Genomic DNA, 6,000 nt, shown 5'->3' on the forward strand with positions numbered 1-6,000 from the left:
CTCTAAAAAAAACACAAGGGTCCACAAGAGAAAAATACATAAAAATACATTGAAACATATAAAGGCACAAAAATAAAACGAGAACAAAGGGTTCTTAGCCCAGCGGTAATGGCTCCACCACAAAAAGTGTGGTGTGGGATTTGCAAGTGTCCTAAGTTAAAGTCCCGCGAAACATATGTGATGGAGATGGTTCCCAATCTAGATACACACTTGTAGCCCATAACCTCGTGCCACTAGGTGATGGCGCAAGAGTTGAATAATCACCTCTCAGCCTATGTGTATATTCCTGACTAATTGCACTTATTATATTTATCAAAATAAAATAAAATAATATAACAAAAATAAATAATAATAATAATAATAATAATAATAATAATAATAAGACAACCACCTAGTTAAAAGACTGCATGAGAGAGCTGAAAAGAATGAATAGATATAAGTAGCACACGACTTTTTCCATGGTTGATCATCGACCTAACATGAAATAAAAGTCTTTTGTCAAAGAAATGTCAAAACAATAAGTTCATTAATTTTAATTAGTCGAGATGTTGCTTTTTAATACCTCAAAGACTCCCCTAATTGTAAAAAAAATGCAAAAAAAAATTGAGTGTTGAATAAGACTTCACATAGAGCCGTTTATTTAAGAAGAAGTGGAGAGAAATGGGAAAAAATTGTCTGATTTCTCTTAATTGTTATATTTTTTTATCCTGAAATGGAGGAGTGCTGAAAAAGACCTCACAAATTAAGAAGGCGTTTATTTCAGAAGAAATAAAAAAAAAATGGGAGAAAATAGTCACTGATTATAAATGCGAGTTCATGCGCACAACAACGTTAGCATATATATATATATATATATATATATATATTTCTCATTTCTAATGCTCACTACATGATGCACAACATATATATATATATATATACATACATACACGGTATTATAATGAGTGGATTCCATATGGAAGCGGGTTCATGTACCTTAGCATATATATATATATATATATATATATATATATATAATACTGACCATATATATACACGCATATACCAACCATGCAAAACTCATGAGCAAATCACAACTTTTGAATGTATGGCTTCATGGCTGCCTGTACACGCTAATACTGATATTGTCTCAAGAAATGACCATCACCAACCACAATGGTCAGCACTGACCGGGTCGTTCTTCCACCAACCCAAGCATAATTTGCATGCATGCTCAATTCATGAGTCAAAGCTCAACAACCTCGGCAATATCCTTCATATTGCAACCCCACCAACCCAATGATCTTAACCTCCTCTATTTAACACCTCCATGCTCTTGATGATCACCTCATCACAGCTCAACTAGTTATAGCTAGCTAGCTCTTGATCACCTCATCACAGTTGTGTTATTTCATTTACTCTCAGTTCATCCATGGAAAGCATTTGCCAGAAGGTGATCAAGAATGATCCTTTGAACTGGAATGCAGCAGCGGAGTCGATGGCCGGAAGCCATCTTGATGAAGTGAAGAGGATGGTGGAGGAGTTCAGGAAGCCTGTTGTCAGATTAGAAGGTGCCAACTTGAAGATCTCTCAGGTAGCTGCAGTAGCTGCTGCTGCTGCAACTGCAATTAATGATGATGATGATGATGATGATGAAAAAGTAGTGAAGGTGGAGCTCTCAGAGGAGGCCAGACCAAGAGTGAAGGCAAGCAGTGATTGGGTGATGAATAGCATGAGCAATGGAACTGATAGTTATGGTGTCACTACCGGTTTTGGCGCCACCTCTCATCGGAGAACAAAGCAGGGCTCTGCTCTTCAAACAGAGCTCATTAGGGTGAATGTTTATATATAAATGTATATATATATTATTGTATTATTCTTCAGATAACTAAATAGAATAATTTTTCTATTTATGCAGATTTCTGAATGCTGGAATCTTTGGGAATGGTCAAGAATCAGGGAACACATTACCAGCTCCAGCAACAAGAGCTGCAATGCTAGTCAGAATCAACACTCTCTTGCAGGGATATTCTGGCATTCGCTTTGAGATTTTAGAAGCCATCACCGGCTTGCTCAACAGTAATGTCACACCGTGCTTGCCTCTCAGAGGGACTATCACTGCTTCTGGTGATCTTGTTCCCCTGTCCTACATTGCTGGATTGCTAACTGGTCGCCCAAACTCCAAAAGCCGTAGGTCCTGATGGCAAGAAGATTGATGCTACAAAGGCCTTTAAGCTTGCTGGAATCTCCAGTGACTTTTTTGAGTTGCAACCAAAGGAGGGTCTTGCTTTAGTTAATGGCACAGCTGTTGGTTCTGGCTTAGCTTCAATTGTTCTCTTTGAAGCTAACATTCTCGCTGTTCTCTCTGAAGTCATGTCTGCGGTGTTCTGTGAAGTTATGCAAGGAAAACCAGAGTACACTGATCACCTCACTCACAAACTGAAGCACCATCCCGGCCAGATTGAAGCGGCAGCCATCATGGAACATATATTGGATGGTAGTTCATACATGAAGATGGCCAAGAAGATTCATGAGCTTGACCCTCTTCAGAAGCCTAAGCAAGACAGATATGCTCTTCGTACTTCTCCTCAATGGCTCGGTCCTCAGATTGAAGTCATACGTGCGGCAACAAAATCCATTGAAAGAGAGATCAACTCTGTGAATGACAACCCATTGATTGATGTCTCTAGAGATAAGGCTCTCCATGGTGGTAACTTCCAAGGGACACCAATTGGTGTCTCAATGGACAACACTCGTCTGGCTCTTGCTGCTATTGGGAAGCTTATGTTTGCTCAGTTTTCAGAGCTTGTTAATGATTTCTACAACAATGGCTTGCCTTCCAATCTCTCAGGTGGAAGGAATCCAAGCTTAGACTATGGACTCAAAGGTGGTGAAATTGCTATGGCATCTTACTGCTCGGAGCTTCAAGCTCTGGCCAACCCTGTCACTAATCATGTCCAGAGTGCAGAGCAACACAACCAAGATGTCAACTCTTTGGGTTTGATTTCTGCCAGAAAAACAGCAGAAGCAATAGAGATACAGAAGCTCATGTCATCCACTTTCTTAGTTGGTCTTTGTCAAGCCATTGACTTGAGACATTTGGAGGAGAATCTCAGGAGCACTGTGAAGAACACTGTTAGCCAAGTTGCCAAGAGGGTGCTGACGGTGGGATCAAATGGAGAGGTTCATCCTGCCAGATTTTGTGAGAAAGACTTGATCAAAGTGATTGACAGGGAGTATGTCTTCTCATACATTGATGATCCTTGCAGCTACACATATCCACTGATGCAGAAACTAAGGCAAGTTCTTGTTGAGCATGCACTCAATAAAAATGCAGAGAAAGAGAAGGATGCAAGCACTTCAGTGTTTCAAAAGATTGTAGCTTTTGAAGAGGAGTTGAAGAAACTCCTGCCAAAAGAGGTGGAGAGTGCAAGGATTGCTTATGACAATGGAAACTCTGCCATTGCAAACAGGATAGTGGAGTGCAGGTCATATCCACTTTACAGTTTTGTGAGGGAAGAGCTGGGAACTGAACTTCTAACTGGTGAAAAAACAAAGTCACCGGGTGAGGAGTTTGATAAGATCTTCATTGCCATCTCACAAGGAAAGGTGATAGACCCATTGCTGGAGTGTTTGAGGGATTGGAATGGTGCTCCATTGCCTTTGTGCTGAAAGAAATGATCTATTATTCTCTCATTTTTCTATATTGCTAGCTATTTCTCTTGGTTTTCTCACATTTGATTTAAAATAAAATATGTAATAGCTGGATTGCATACCATGTAATTTGTGTTATTTGTTCAAGTTCTTAATGTGAAGTAGTTTTGGGATATTTAATAATATGTTCGTGAGCGTGTGCGTGTGCGTGTGCGCGTATATACTATATATATATAAAGTCCATATCAAACTCGAAGTACGCTCATTATATTCCTTCCAAATTAACTGAGCTCTAGCCTCTAGTGTAGCATTTACTTGAGCAGCAAACGGGTGAATGTTTTTTTTTTTTTTTTTTAAAAAAAGGAGCTACAATATTGTGTAATGAAGGAAGAGAGCAGGGCGCCAAGGCATATAACTTTAAAACAAAAGCACATGCAAGGGAGCATGGTGCCTGCTCAATGGTATTTTTTTTATTTTTTTTGAAAGTGGATAAATCACAGATTTATTGAAATAAAAAACAGAAAACAACAGCAAACAACTCAGACATACTAAAAAGAAAGAAGAACAAGGGAAAGCAAAACAAAGAGGACACTACACCAGAGGTGTGAAAGTCCATAACCGACGAAATAAAAAACAACAGGAAAAAACACCAATAGAAGACCCACGATCCGGAGCTGAGGAGACGAAGACCACCAAGAGGCAGTAGAGGTCAGCTCAACAGGACCTAGAAGAGTCACTCGTGAAGATGTATTGTCGAGCCGCTAGCGAGGTCCGCTGATCTGGCGCTCAAGAAGTCGAGGGAGCGCTTGACAGACTGAATGGAATCACTGGAAACATGTTGAGTCGAGTCTTTAGCTGCAGAGCACCAATTAATAATCATATGAGAAATTTTAAAAAGAATTGATGCAGTGGAAATGAAGGTAAGATTGAAAATACGATTGTTCCTTTCCAACCAGGTATTCCAGAAAATTGTTCTGGTAAGAAGGTCTCAGAAAATGCTCACACGCACGTCAAGTGAAGGAATCCAAGTGGACCAAACCTGCTCGGTAGAATTTGGGAATGAAAGAAGGTTTAGAGTACTCATGAAAAAATCCCAAATTCTCGAGGTAAAGTCACAGTGAATCAGAAGATGATCCACAGTTTCTGAGTCTTTAGAACACAAAACGCAGGTGTCCGTCCCAATAAGGGAATTACAGCCTTTCTTAGTGAGATTGGTCAGAGTAAGAATTTTATTGTCGCTAGCAAGCCAACAAAAGAGAGTGATCTTACTGGGACAGTCCACTTTCCAGAAGGAAGGGTACAGGGGAGTGCGCAAACCACCATCAAAAAGGAATTTGTCAAAAGATCGAACAGAGAAGTTGCCTTTACTTTCCAAGGTCCAAGTGCTCTTATCCTCTTGAGAAGAAGAACAATCGGGAAGTGATTGTAAAAGAGGTTGAAGAGCATCCGTAGAGACCTCACTAAAAAAAGATTCGAGGGAAGAGAGGTTCAGAAAAAGATGTCTAATAGTAATCCAGGGTGTCAGGCAGATATTAAAAAGGTCATGTAAAATGTCTTTTGGAGCTCGGCCACCAAGCCAGTTGTCGAACCAGAGAAAGGTAGAGGCACCATTGTGTATGGATTTAGAAGTGCAAGCTCTAAAAGCGGGTAGGATAGGGGTGATGCCAGTCCAGAAAAAGGATTTATTTCTTGGTGGAGAATAAAAGAGAGGACCAGGGGGACCTCTACTCAAGTAATTTAGGTGAATGATTTTTTACCAACAACCTTGTTGTCCAGTAAAGATTTTCCACCACCATTTGGCGAGAAGAGCATTGTTGAAGGAATGAAGGTTAAGAATACCCCATCCACCCATACTACGAGGTCGACAAATTCTGTCCCAAGCAACTAGTCGGAGACCTTTGGAACCAAGATCCAGACCCTTCCAAAAAAAATCTCTACGGATTTTATCTATCTCCTTAATTACCCAGGATGGTAATTTGAAGACAGACATCCAGTAGGTGGGGATTGATGAAAGAACCAAGTTGAGTAGGGTCAGATGACCACCAAGAGAAAGGTAAATGGCTTTCCAGGAGGAAAGCTTGGTCTAATCATCGAGGTTAATTTTGTCCAATCATCACGCAAGGGGCGCCTACCGGAAATTGGGACACCAAGGTAAGTGAGAGGAAGGTAATTCCTAGCGCAATTTAGAATTGAAGCCAAGGTTGTGTTGGGTTGGTATCCAAAATTGGTTGAGTAAAGGCAGCTCTTGTTGAAGTTAATGGTAAGACCAGAGGCATCTTCATAAAGGTAGAGAATAAACTTAATAACAAGAAGGTCCTCATTGCCCCCAGCTGAGAAAATGATGAGATCATCAGCGTATTGAAGGTG

General features: G+C 40.3%; 1 pseudogene; it reads left to right on the forward strand.

Moving 5' to 3' along the window:
* Positions 1-1,305: 1,305 nt before the first annotated feature.
* On the forward strand, positions 1,306-3,818 carry LOC120259291 (annotated as a pseudogene).
* Positions 3,819-6,000: the final 2,182 nt, after the last annotated feature.

This window comes from Dioscorea cayenensis, chromosome 1 (assembly GCF_009730915.1).
Source record: "Dioscorea cayenensis subsp. rotundata cultivar TDr96_F1 chromosome 1, TDr96_F1_v2_PseudoChromosome.rev07_lg8_w22 25.fasta, whole genome shotgun sequence".
Taxonomy (NCBI): Eukaryota; Viridiplantae; Streptophyta; class Magnoliopsida; order Dioscoreales; family Dioscoreaceae; genus Dioscorea; species Dioscorea cayenensis.